The 15,001-nt window shown below is 34.7% G+C and overlaps 1 protein-coding gene across 6 annotated transcripts in view; it reads right to left on the bottom strand.

The window, feature by feature from the left end:
• FAM172A (family with sequence similarity 172 member A) overlaps nt 1-15,001 on the bottom strand; it is a 477,012-nt gene that overhangs the window by 105,768 nt on the left and 356,243 nt on the right. The gene's annotated exons all lie outside the window — the stretch shown is intronic.

Raw genomic sequence — 15,001 nt, 5'->3', positions numbered from 1 at the left:
TGCTGTAAATTACTCTGTAACATTAATCTTTAAACAAGGCACTAAATCAGAGTAGAAACATACCAGAGAGATTTAGAGCAAAAGTCATAACTGAATTATTGAGATTGATGTAAATAGCTTCACGTATAAGAATTGCAGGTTCTTAATATCAGACTGTTTTTGCTTTGAATGAAACATAAGATTCCTTCTAAATCTTAAAAATAAATTACCAATTTCTAAATGACACTGACACTTTTTTTTTTTCATGCAAAAAGAAGAGTAAAAATTATCGGTGAATGGAGTTGTTAACCTAAGGGTGCTCTGAGTTAAGAAATATATTAACAAAAATCTGATGTTATAAAATAGACACAGTAGGGAGTAATTAACATTACCAGAAGAAACTTTGTTTTACAAGAGGGAATCTTTAAACCAAGCCTAGTCTTCTCAAAAGATGTCCACCAACAGATACTTGACTTAAATGAACTCTGGGGGAAACAAAGACCTGTAACAGTCAATTATAGTATCACGTGTCATCACATCCAAGACACCATTGATTATAAGATTCATCATTACTTTTTATATCATTTTGAAAGAAAAACATTGCCAATTAAGCTATGGCATGATGCTTTCTTATCACTTATTGCAAGACGTATTCAAACTTTAGCTAGTTAAAATTATATCTTGTAATTAACGAAATAAAATATTTTATAATAAATTGACTTGTCTATCAATATATCAAATGATGAAATTGTTTTTGTGAGAGCAAGCTAATTTTGAAACATAGTCACTAGGTGATACAGTAATCCTCCCTTATCCCCCAGTGGATGCCTGAAATCATGGATAGTACTAAACCCTACATATACAGTGTTTTGTTTTATGCATACATACCTATGATAAAGTTTAATTTATAAATCAGGCAGAGTAAGAGATGAACAACAGTAAGTAATAATAAGATAGAACAATTATCACAATATGCCATCATCACTACTCTTGCCCTTTGGGGTCATTATTAAGTAAAATAAGGATTATGTGAACACAAGCACTATGATACTGCCACAGCTGATACAATAACTGAGACAGCTATTAAGTGACTAATGGGAGGGTCGCATATATGGAGTGAATATGCTGGACAAAGGGATGATTAATGTTCCATGAGGGATAGGGAAGGATAGCGTGAGAGTTCATCATACTACTTAGAATGATGCGCAACTTAAAACTTAAGAATTGTTTATTTCTGAAATTTTCCATTTAATATTTTTTGGCCATGATTGACTGTAAGTAACTGAAACTGTGGAAAGCAAAACTGCAAATAAGGGGGGAACTACTGTATTAAATAAGTGTGCTCTATATAAAGCATTGAAAGAACATTAACCATACATTTTCTACCTTCTCTGAGGATATAAGAGGCAGAACAGTAGCTGGTATAGTGATTTTAGTTTGTTTGACTCATTTATTGATGAATTAATACCCCTATTTCTTTCCACTAGGAATTTAAGGCAGACTACAAGAAAATCATGTATAATAAAGTTATTTCAGAAATGAAAAACAGAAAATCAGAACTGGGGAAAAGAACAAAAAGCAAGAGCATTGTTAAGAATTTAATTAGATATAAACATAATTTATGCATAACAATCTAGGTTCTGGATCTTTATTTTTCACTGCAATTTCAAAATAAAACATGCTTATCAATGAGATTTTAGGGATTCCTTTGCCTGAAGCTTAGGAACAAATGAGATGACAAATACAAAGACCTTGCTAATCCCAAAGAATTTCTATAAAACAGATTATTACAATCTACTGTTATTTGTTAAAAAGATAGATACCAAATGAAAGTATGATCAAGACAGAAATTAAATACTGGTAAGAATAACCCCAAAATATTAGCAGCTCTCCCTTAAAAAGATTAAATTGGTTGTACCAGAAGATAAAATAGGATTAATATGAAGAACTAACAGACTAAGTCTCCGTATGCTTACATGTCCTCCTGGTCTGTGGTACCAATGCCAGTAAGCTATCTTAGGATATAGGTAGGTGGATAAGGGGGCTCATGTCAGGGATCACAGGTTCTGAATGAAATGAACGGTACTGCAAGGCCACATAGCAGGCCTCAGGCTTTATGTGGTAATTGGTTGATACAGCAAAAATGACTTGGGGCACTGTGCTAACATTGAGGTCTATTTCAGAATCATAGATTCGAACATCAGTCAAGTGATGGATCAGTTCTAGTGTTTATAATATTGGATCTTCCTGTGTGCAGTATCCTACACTTTCTCTTTTCTCTGTATCAGAAACCTGAGATCTAATTGTGGCCTGTATATTAAATTTTTCAAGAAACTGGAAAAATTGACACAAGGACAATGATGGTGGACATATTCAAAACTCTTCTCTAGGGAAGCATGTCTCTTCAACTCCATATAGTCTTCACTGGGCTGTCAATTATAATACCATCCCCTACCCCCAACCCCCTCATAGATATGGGTACTGGCTCAGGCTGGCCAATCACAGCCTGTCCTAATATGTGACCTCTTTGGCTTCAGTGATATTTAGATGCTAGGGCAGAGAGAAGGCTGTTTCTCTAGGATTCTGCTGAGTAGAAGTTGCTGCGACTGCCTGTAGGTACCCTGCCTGTTTGTGTGAAAAAGCCCTTTCTGCGAGAAAGAAAGAATGAGGCCAACAGGCAAAGAAAAGTAGAAAGAGAGATGGAAGGAGTTTGGATGACAGAGTTTGAGTCCCAGGATCTACTGATCCCAGAAGTAGATCTACATCTGGGGTTTTCAGTTTACATGAATCAATACTTTTCTTTTTTTTTTTGGTAAGAAGCTTGAATTGGGGTTATGTAACTTAAAATGAAGAGTCTGTACTAGAGTACAGTAACTGAAACGAGTAGATTGTATTCAGCTTTTTTTCAGTGCTATAAAACATGAGCTTGATATTCATGTATTCATGTTTGAATTCATGTCTACATATTTGAATATGTAAAATTACTATACAGCAAATTATAATAGTGGCATTTTAAAATGCTAATATGTGTTTAAGGGCAAGAAGTTTCTAGATTATCCATGTAAATGCTATAGATCACTAAAAGTGGTAGGCAATCCAAAGTTATTCATATTCAGTTTTCTAATACTTCATAATAATGATGGAAGGAGGGGTAGTGGGAGAGAGGGAGTTTATTCTCCTGATTATGTTTTTCTTGGCACAATTAAAAGTAGTTTGCATTTGCTGAGAAGATACTAGTTTGGTAGTGGGAAAAAGTGGCATAGAAAATGTACTGGGAAACAAGGAAAAGCTAGTCTAAGATTATGGTTTTTTGTGGATAATTTCCCAAATAAACAATGTATTCATAAACAACTGAAAACTAGGTATAGCTATCTCTCTTGGGTAAGAGAGCAGAAGCATTGGACAATAACAGGGTTAGTACATGCTTTTCCAGAAGACAATGTGAAAATTCATTCTGGAAAAGCATTTACTAACCCTTTTAAACTATAATATTTAAATTATAACATGTAAACCATTTTAAGAGCTGGTTGGAAAACAACTCATCTGGCATTATGATTTGCATGAGCTATATTCTACCTCAAGTTGAGTTACAAATAACTCAAAAAACCCTCAGTGTTCTCAGAATGATTACTTAACTTCCATTTTCTAAATATTCTTATTAAATTCCAACATATTTAACTTTTAGGAACCTTAAGCTATGAGGGTATATACCTTCTGGCTCTTCTCTGTAGATGGTAAGGGTCTGAAAAGGCAATTGCCCAGTGGAATGCACTAAACATGAGTCCACTACCTTGAGCAGACCTCTCAAAATTATTCACCTAACATGTTTCATTACATACACTTTGGGGATTATCAGAAGTAAGAGATATTCTTAAGAAACAGATCTATCAGTCCTGGGTTCTAATAGATTTTTGGCCTATCTGCAAAAAAATTCACCTGCTGAAACAATTTATGCTAAAAAGTGTCACTTGTATTTAAAAACAAAGTATGGTGTCAGGACTCATGTGTTTATTCATAGCCACTGACACCAGTGAGTCTGTATGACTTGGGGGAAAAACAAATCTTTTTAGAATTCTGCAGTTTTATAAGGACTCATTTTAGAAACTGGACTCTCATTTTAGAAAGTTTTATAAGGATCAATATATACATTAAGGATTTCAGTATTCACAGATGGAAGCAACATCGGACTTAATAATTACTAAAGATATATATATATATACGATTTTCTCATTTCACAAAAAAGTATAATTAAGAACTGCATTGTTCTTTATGCCTAAATAGTTTTCAATAATTCTTACAAAGGTGGTTGGTTTTTCTTTGTTGTTGTTCTCAGAATGATTCTGACCAGGAGTATATCAATCATTTTAATTTCATATGAGAATAAAATGCAGAAGAATTAATTATTTATCTTAAGTCAATTGTTTGATATAAAAATTTATTGGTATCTATTTCATCTCCAGCATCGTGCTAGGCATTCTCTCATATAATGAGCTGTGAATAGAAACAGTTTGACTGTGTTCCATGACAATCAACAGAGTTTCTAATCAGATACATGTTTTTGCAAACAAAGGCAAGTAGGCTTTTACTTAAGAGATTGTCTTGTGTCTGGTGGTTTCTTCAATTTCCAAACACTTTTCAGTAGTTTATTTATGAGATTACAATAAACTTAAAGAAACTTTTTAACAGTTTTTTTTTAATCAAAAGCCTGATGAAGACAATTGACTCTTCATAAGAACAGGCCAGCGGATCTGCTAAACCATTAATTTCTCTGGACTTGCTGATCCATGGTGCCAAGGCAAACCATTGAGAAGCTTTACACCAGTACTAAACTACATTAGTTCCTGGAAGAAAGGCTGTTAGAACCTTAGAACTTAGTATTATGACTTAGGCTATTTGACATAAGTCAATATAAAAACCAGTCACAGGAAGAATGATTTTTTGTCTTGAATGACAACAACATCATTAACAAAAGTACTACAATTAAATAAATTATCTGTTGTGTTGTTCAATGTCTTTTTGAAAGACTGATATATTAATCTTTAATGTTAAGAAAATATTTCTTCTCAAGCATTTTGGAAGGCTCAAGTAATTATATACTGAGAACTATATAACTTTTTGGCTATGGCTGTATTTTTACCACTACATTTAACTCCTAATTGCAGTAACAAATTACAGTCCAGATTCTCAGTCAAAATAAACTCCCTTCACTTTTCCTCCCCTTCCTTCATCTCTCTCTCTTGCTCTCTGTCTTTCTTTCTCTCTCTCCTCACCCCCCTCCACTCCTAGTTATCCTTTACGTTGTTCCCTGTTCTTAAGAATGTTTCCATATATTTCCACTGAGTTCTTTGCTCCTTTCTTTGTGTTGTTCCTCTGCCCATTCCTCTAACACTGGCCGCTTGGTGATGTAATCCTTGATTTTCTCACTTCTTTCCTCTCTCAAGCTTATGTGCTTCTTGTCTAATTCTGAATCTTTAGTGCCTAGCCCTTAACAGATGCTAATTAGATATTTGGTCACTGAGGATGAAGTATAGAGGTACAATGTTACTGCTTACATGAATATGAAGATGCAGAGCCTCGAGGAAAAGCAGGAGTTGGTTTGGGACCACAGCAAGGATGTCTGGGAAATGGCCAAACATTGCTATGGTGAGTATTATCATTTTGCTTGTCATGTCCTGGGGTATTACATATGGTCTACACAGCCCATATTTCAAATAATATACTTAAAATATGTATACTGATATGTATATGTATGTTTTTAGGAGAACAACATAAATGAGAAATCAAATAATTGCTTATAGTTTTAAAAGTTAATAATATTTGCAGGAAAATTAGCAATATAAAATGTCTAGTTAGATAATGTAATACAATGAATATGCATATCTGTAATTAGGATAGGTAGTTTTATGGTGAGTCTTAGAATGCACATGAGAGTAAACATGCTGAAGATTTGTAAGATGTTGCACTGAATACATGGAATCGTTATTGTCCTCATTAAAACAATAATTAAAAAATCTACACTTACATTTTAGTAGAAAGTGGGATTTCATTTATATATGGTTTTATTTCAACTGTAGTATCACTGGATCAACTGTGAGAAAATATTTAAATCTCACAAATTCAAGCACCTTCTGTTTCTTAAATGGTCACATGGTGTATATATGTGCACAGAGAATGTTCACTAAATAAATTGTTTACTGACTAATGCAAGAAACTCAGTTTAAAAATAAAAATGATACAATTTTTTATGGAGCACGCCATTTCTGGAAACTCAAATAAAAAGGATAAAGATGCTTTCACTTCTCATTTAAAAGTGTTACATTTTTGTTAGTATTTTACTTTAAATTTCTTGGCCCGTAAGACAAAAATTTATGGCTGCAGATTAACTACTTTAATGATGTGACACAGAAGCAGCAAAACGTTCTTTTTTCGCTATGGTGTTGGAGTGATTGGCTTTTCAGGGGAGTAAAGAATAACACACTAAATCCCTGTATAGGGAGTTTTTTTTTCCCCCATCTCTTCTCTTTGGTTTAAATATCAAAGGTAATACATATTTAGCAAGCAGATTGGTGCCAAAAAAAAATGTTTGAATGAGGTGATCATTTATATATCTGTATTATTTAATGGTTGATTATTACAGAAATATTTACAGTAAATATATGTAAAAAACTTACATGTCTACTTGGATTTAGCAATATTATTAAAACTGTTTATGAAAACAGTCACTGTCTAAACTTGTTCTCTTCTGTTTTAGCTCTGCTTTTCATAAACACAATGACAAATTAAAGGCAAGTCACCTGACTGTTCTGTACATTAGCTTGATAAACTTAGTGGCTGACAATTCTTAGTGAAAAGTGACACAGCTTTCTTAATAAGTTCACATATCAACTTTTCTGGGGAAATTTAAGAATCATATCTCTATCAAAATATCAAAATTTTCTTCCTAATATAAGTGAGACTCTCATTTTACTGATGAGAGTTCAATTGTCCTGCTCCGAAAATACAGATAAATAAGTTACTGTAATTCTTCAGCCCAGAAGGTTATTGGTTGGGAGAGAAGAAATTTTATTTTTTGTAAAATTTTCCTGAGAAGATAACCCTAGAATGGTGGTATTATTTGAATGCAGATCTGGGACTATTTGACTCTGTGGCTAATACTCTTTCCTTTCCATTATACCACCTTATTTAACTCCTTTGTAGGAAACAACAAAGTCTCTCTGCCTTTCCAAACCTATCCCTGATCACCTATTTTTTTCTCTACAGTAGGGGTAGTAGGTGTTATTGGGTGAATTGTGTCCCCCACCAAATTTATGTGTTGAAGTCCCAAGCTCCAGTATCTTAGAATGTGACTGTATCTGGAGATAGCATCTTTACTGAGGTAATTAGGTTAAAATGAGGTCATTAGGGTAGGTCCTAATGCAATATCACTTACAAAAAGAGGAAATAGGGACACACACATATACAGAAGGAAGACAATGTAAAGATACAGCGAGAATACAGCCATTTACAAGCCAAGGAAAAAAGCCTGGGCCAGATCCTTCCCTCAAAACCCTCACAAGGAACCAACCCTGCCCCCAACCTCATCTCAGACTTTTAACTTTCAGAACTGCATGAAAATAAATTTCTGTTGTGCAAGCCACCCAATCTGTGGTACTTTGTTTGGCAGTCCTAGAAAACTAATAGCGTGGCATACTGAAACAAATTCTCTTTCAATTAAAAAGGTATATGTTAAGATTTTCCACTACTCAATCAATAATAGTCAAACTTTTAAAGCAGATCTAGGAACATTATCATCCATTCTAAAATAATGAATCAACCCAATGCATCTTATACACTGCCCTGGCCACTCAACCTAGTCCTAGAAGATGGTCTACATTATACATCCTGAAAGGAAAAGGAAGACTACTTGTTAAGCAATACAGTTATTCCTTTGAAGAAGAAATGACATTCAGGCTGTACAGTTTTTAAAAAGAATATTGATTTTTAAATGCAGTGAAATCTCAGGAAGGCCCCAACGTTTCCTTTTCCAACCACAGTCTTTGGCAATAGAAGAGCTGATAGCAGCAAGTGAAGCTAGTTTGTATTTTGTCATTTTGTTGGAAGCTGCAGGAAGAAAACCTAAGTCCAAGGTTCAAGACCGAAGTAGCTAATTCTGCCTCTTAGCTGTGCTCCTAGCCGGAAAGTGAGGTGGCACAGTGGCAACTTAACAGACTGTTTTCTAGAGGTAGCCCCTTTGATAAACCATGTAGCCTCTCCCAAAGCTTCCTGTCATGTTTCTCTTCACTGGTGTAGCCATGATCATGCTAATGACTTGTTTTAAGGATTTCACTGGGTATTGGGGTGGATTCAGTTCATGACAGTTCATCTTTCATCTGGCTGGGGATGTAATCACAGGAACTGACCTTGCCTTCCCACTTAGAAATCCATAGAGCTCATTTATATTCATTTGGTTTCTTCAAAAATGACAAGCAAAGAAGATTCTACTGTGTTAAAATCAGGATTTCAATATTTTCAAATGCTTTTTAAAATTGAAAAGTGAACATTCAGAAACATGAAAATGATTTGGGCTTACATTATATTCTAAATATGGGTTAACTACAGAGGTATATAAACACACTAATTGTAATTGTAAATTACCATGTTGTGCAGAAAAACAGACATATGGCAGGTGTCTTCACTCACTGTGCTACACTGAAGCTCTTTAACATTAATGGGCCTCTGATTTAAAAAAAAAAAACCCAAACCTTAATTTTTAGCAATGTTTTTCTAATGTATATGGCTCCGTACTCCTCCATTTAGATAATTGCCCTTCTTTTACAGAAACTAAAAATGTGACTAAAAATGAATAGGTCGGATTTACTCTTTTAAACATTGCTTTGTAAGGAGAAATTACTATTTTAGAAACAAAGAAGACTAGGAGAATGTGTATCTTTTGGAACTCTAGATCTCCTAGAGCCTTCCTTTAAAAATATGTCTTGGATGTTTAAAATTGTATAATAAATACATTCAGCAAAAATTCTAAAAAAAATCACTAACAATACCAATACCTGTATATACATTTAGGTTTTTTCTCTATGTAATATATCATTTAAAAATGGTATGAAGTTTAATAAGTTGTTTTGCTTCATTCAGCAATTTACTCTGAACTTTCTATCAAAACTGTGGTTCTATAATATAATTTTAACTTTCTATCATGTTTAATTTTATTTACTTAACCCTTTGTTAAACATTTAGGTTGTTTCTGATTTTTTGTTGTTAAACTTTTAAAAAAATTTCTGCATGACCACTCTTTTTGCTAAATCCTTACACACACACACACAAAATTATTTTCTTTTCTTTCCTTTTTTTTTTTGAGATGGAGTCTTGCTCTGTTGCCAGACTGTAGTCCAGGGGCATGATCTGGGCTCACTGCAACCTCTGCCTCCCGGGTTCATGCCATTCTCCTGTCTCAGCCTCCTGAGTAGCTGGGACTACAGGCATGCATCACTACACCCAGCTAATTTTTGTATTTTTAGTAGAGACGGGTTTTTACCATGTAGACCAGGATGGTCTTGATATCTTGACCTTGTGATCTGCCCGCCTCAGCCTCCCAAAGTGCTGGGATTACAAGCGTGAGCCACTGCACCTGGCCACACACAATTATTTTCTTATAAAAATTCTTAAAAGTTGAAATGATGGGCCAATGGAAATGCACGTTTTAAAAGTTTTCCATATGAATTACCTAACAGCCTTTCATGAAGGTTGTACCAATTCACTTTCCAATAAATAAATATTTGTTTATGTTATTTTGCCCATCACCACCACCACTGTCACACTGTTAAATAATTGGCCACCTAAATCTTTACCTTCGAAATTTCCTTAACTATTTTCTAAGTTTTATTCTTTCAGTTTAGAATCACTTTGTCAAGTACATTTCCACTAGGTTTAATTGCAATGGCTTTGTAGTTTTCACTTTAAAAACACAGTTTGACATAAATAATACCATTTTGCATTCTGAAAAGAATTAATCTTGAATAGATTTTGCCAAGAAAACCAATACTGTTTAGTAGGCAAGACTATTCCTAGAAGAAAGGCATAAACAAAAGTGGCTATTCTGAAAAACAAATCCCCATGAGACAGATTTGGTATAATAAACAAGGATATACAGTATATCTCTTTCAAAAAAATGAAATTATCGAAACAGATGCTAATTCAAGAAAAAGATCATGCTTTGAAATAAGGGCAGGTATCCAAACACCCCATGATTTCTTAGTGAATAAGAAAACTTCTAGGAAAAAGAAAAATTGTTCCTTATGATAAGATTTTAATTAAAGTGCCAAGGATTGATAAAAGTGTAAGAACAAGAAAGGCAATCATCAATACATTATTTAGTCTGAACTTAAAAGACTTATGTAAAATGCAACTCAGGGCCTTCATATGACACTGAGCTGGAGATATCTAGAAAATATAGATTCAAAGAAAACCAGAAATTACCTATTATATAGGTACTGTCAAAGGAAATCATTTGAAAAGGTGACAAAAGGGAAGGTGCTTCTTAAATTCTGAAACTGTAGATCTAAAGAAGAGTCACGGTCCTCTTTGAATATGTGATGAAGGCTATCAACCATCTTTAAAGAAAATGCACATATGTACAAAAACATTATTCTGCTTATACTCTAAAGGGGCTCAGCATCTTCAGATTAAAAATATTTGCCTTGTCTATAGGAAATACAAGATAACCAAAATGTTTGATAATGAAACATTTTCAGAATGACAGTGAAGATCTATTGGAGTCAGGAGTTGAAATTTATTTTTTAAATTAAGGCAGGGGAAAATCTGGGCAAATATGAAGACTTCGGACTGTTTGTTTGACATCTGCCTTTACTAATTATGCCACTGACATTATTACTAAAGGTATCAATGGCATCTTAGTTATTGAAATGATATGGCTTAGTAGATTTTTCTTTTGCTTTTGCTTTTTTTTTTTCCAGACAGAGTCTCACTTTGTTGCCCAGGCTGCGATTCTCCTGCCTCAGCCTCCTGAGTAGCTGGGATTAAGGTGCACACCACCATGCCCGGCTAATTTTTGTATTTTTAGTAGAGACGGGGTTTCACCATGTTGGCCAGGCTGGTCTCGAACTCCTGACCTCAAGTGATCTGTCCACCTCGGCCTCCCAAAGTGCTGGAATTACAGGCGTGAGCCACCGCACCTGGTCAATGTATCTTGGTTGATTTCTTATGTTACTTGATCTTTGTAACATTTAACATTGTTAACTACTTAACAACACAGTCTTGGTTTTCTCCCAGCTCTAAGGGTGGTTATTCTTCTGTTTAAGGGATCTTATGATTAAAGTTTCACATATCAACTTAAATCTCTGAAAAATCTGAAATCACTTCAGTATAAAGGTTTCCCTAAGGTCCAGCCTTTTCTCTTTTCACAGCAAGTCAAGAGATCTAGTGATGGAAAATCTTTTAAATTATGTGAAGCTGATTAGTGACACATAGAGGATTTGCCTAAGCAGAGGTGGGGCAGCTGTGTCAACGATGCAGCTATGCGGGGGCTGAGATGGACTCTAGGAGCTGTTCCCTAAGGTTGAGAGCTCATCATAATTTCTCCACATCTGTAGAGGCTGCAGAAGAACTGAAGGAGCAGCTGAGGTCAGTGCCTCTTCACAGCTCTTATGTTCACAACACAATCAGAGTTGTTTATTCTGGCATTCAACACAGTCTGACTCTGCTGAAACATCGCCTTTCCAAGGCTTTCCAGGAGGGCTGTCTAGGAAAAGGATGAAGTGGAGTTGGTGCTGTGTGACTTTTAGTGGGATAATCCAATAGCAAGTGATCAGTCACCTATTGAATCTAAAGCTAAGCAATTAGGATTTGGCTCTATTTTCACTAACTTATGTGGATCCTCAGTGCTCTACCTTTAGATACTGACAAGAAGAAAAAGCATACATTTGTTAAGCTGGGTCCCTGTAGCTTGTGTGGAGGAAATGGTCTCACTGGGATGTTGTAAGCTGGTATCAGAGACCCAGACACTAATTCAGATTCTTCTGCTTGATGATGTTGTGGATTCACTGTCACTGAGTTTGGTCCAAGAACCAGAAGAAGCTTAACATCTCCAAACATTCTCTTAAATGGAAGCATTAAGAACAGACAATAAGTTTTTCTTGAGCATTGATGTAGCCCTAAGGATAAAAAGGCTGTAGTGTGGAATTCATTTCCACACATTTATCCAGTGCTGTATTTTGGGCATTGTCATCAAGGACGCTGGACCATGGGAAGCTGTGCTGACATATACGGTTCATTTACACCTGCTTTGTGGCCATCATATTTCCAATGTGATGCTATATTCTTGAGTAAATAAACTGGGAACTCAAGCTAATCTTTTACAAGTGTATATGTGTAATCTTGATATATCTCCATTGTCCACCTGAAACAATACAGCTTATAGGTATGTTCTGAAAATTAAAGTTGTTACAATTTGTTTATAATTAAGTAATCTTTTTAAAGAGTAAGAAGAATGTAAGTGCAGCATTAATATTTGCTTGACTTTTTGTTTTTAATGTACTTCACCAAAAGTTCATTCCTGAAAGCTGAGCTACATCTGGGCTACTTCATGTTGTGGACTATGGAAGATCTGGTTTAAAACTTATTTTCATCACCCCGGGTAAGTCATTTACTCTTACAAAGATGTCATGAGAATGAGATCCCTCAAAACAGAAAAATAACCACCCTTAGAGTTGGAGAAAAAAAAAGTTTAGGTCTCTTAGGTGTGGGTGCAATGGTGATGGTAGTACTGGGGAAGGAAGTAGTGGTACTGGTAGTTAGCATAATCTTATGAAATAGTCATAGGATTTCATATATCCCTTAAGCATTTTTCATTTATTCCAGAGAAACTGTCAAAAACCCATACCCTTGCATATAAAACATTCAATAACCTAAGAAAAAAGGAACTTCCTCAACATGTAAAGACTACATATGAAAAAGCCAGAGCTAACGTCACACTCAATGGTGAAAAGACTGAAAGTTTTCTCCTAAGAACAAAAACAAGACAAGGATGTCCCCTTCTGCTACTTTTATACAACACAGTACTACACATTTTTGCCAGAGCAAGTGAGTAAGAAAAAGAAAGGGTATCCAAATCGGAAAGGAAGAAGCAAAACTATCTTTATTTACAGATGACATGATTTATATGTAGAAAACCATAAAGAATGCACCAAAAAACCAGTTAGAACTAAATCTGCAAAGTCGCAGGATACAAAATCAACACAGGAAAATCAGTTGTATTTCTATCCATTAGCGATGAACAATTTGAAAAGGAAATGAAGGAAACTATTCCATTTACAGTAGTATCCAAAAGAATAAAATACCTACAAATAATTTTAAGAAAGTGAAAGGCTTGTACACTGAAAACTAAAACATTGCTCAAAGAAATTAAAGAAGACATAAGTGGAAAGACAGCCTGTGTTCATGGATTGGAAGACTTAAAATCGTTAAGATGACAACACTCCCTAAAGCAATATGAGGGTTCAGTGCACTCTGTAACAAAATCTCAATGGTGTTTTGGGCAGAAATGGAAAAACTGATCCTAAAATTCCAATGAAATTTCAAGTAACCCACAATGGTGTGTGTGTGTGTGTATATATATATATATGGCATGTATATATATGGCATATATATGGCATATATATATATGGCATGTATATATATGGCATATATATGGCATATATATATATATGGAAGAACAAAATTGGAAGACTCACACTTCCCCATTTCAAAACTCACTACAAAGCTACAGTAGTCAAAACAGTGTGGTACTGCCATAAAGACAGACATATAGACCAACAGAAGAGAGTTGAGAGCCCAGAAATAATCCCTCACATGTGTGGTCAACTGATTTTTGACAAGGGTGCTAAGATCATTCAATGCAGAAAGAACATCTCCTCAACAAATGGTGCTGGGAAAACTGGCTATCCACATGCAAAGGAATGAAGCTGGGCACTTACCTCATACCATATACAAAAATTAACTTGAAATGGATCAAAGTCCTAAATTTAATAAATAAAACTGTAAAATTCATAGAAGAAAACACAGGAGCAAATCTTCATGACTTTGCATTTGGCAACACCAAAAGCCTAAGCAACAAAAGAAAAAATGGATAAACTGGACTTAATAAAAATTAAAGTCTGTCTGCATCAAAAGATACAGTCAAAACAGTGAAAGGACAACCCACAGAATGGGAGAAAATATTTGCAAACCATATATCTGATAAGGGCTTAATATCCAGACTCTGTGAAGAAAAGACAAACAACCCAATTTTAAAAACGGGCAAAGGACTTGAATAGACATTTCTTTAAAGAAGATACAAAATAGACAATAAGCATAGGAAAAGATGCTCAACATCATTAGTCATTAGAGAAATACAAATCAAAACCACAATGAGACACCACTTAACAGCTACCAAGATGGCTATAATTAAAAAAAAATAACAAGTGCTGCCAGGGATATGGAAAAACTATAACTCTTGTAGATTGCTGGTGGGAATGTAAAATGATGCCTTCACTATGGAAAACAGTTTGGTAGTTTCCCAAAAAGTTAAGCATAGAATTACTGTATGACTCAGAAATTCCACTCCTATGTATATATCCAAGATAACTAAAACAACAGGTAAACAAATAGATTATTATATGTAAATGTTCATAGCAGTATCATTCACAATAGCCCATTGGCTATTAATGCAAACAATCTAAGTGCCCATCATCAGAGGAATGGATAAACAAAATGTGGCATATCCATACAATGGAATATTATTCAGTCATAAAAAGGAATGAAGTTCTGATACACACTACAACATACATGAACCTTGAAAATGTGCTAAGTGAAATAAGCCAGATACAAAAGGTCAAATGTTGTATGGTTCCATGAATATGAACTGCTTAGAACTGGCAAATTCACAGAAAGGTTACCAGGAGTAGGGGGATAGGGGAATGGAGTTACTGCTTAATGAGAAGAGTTTCTGTTTGGAGTGATGGAAAAATGTTGG

This window comes from Hylobates moloch, unplaced genomic scaffold, assembly GCF_009828535.3.
Source record: "Hylobates moloch isolate HMO894 unplaced genomic scaffold, HMol_V3 SCAFFOLD_6, whole genome shotgun sequence".
Taxonomy (NCBI): domain Eukaryota; kingdom Metazoa; phylum Chordata; class Mammalia; order Primates; family Hylobatidae; genus Hylobates; species Hylobates moloch.
Note: the sequence above shows the minus strand (reverse complement) of the source record. Positions and strands in the feature narration are given on the sequence as shown.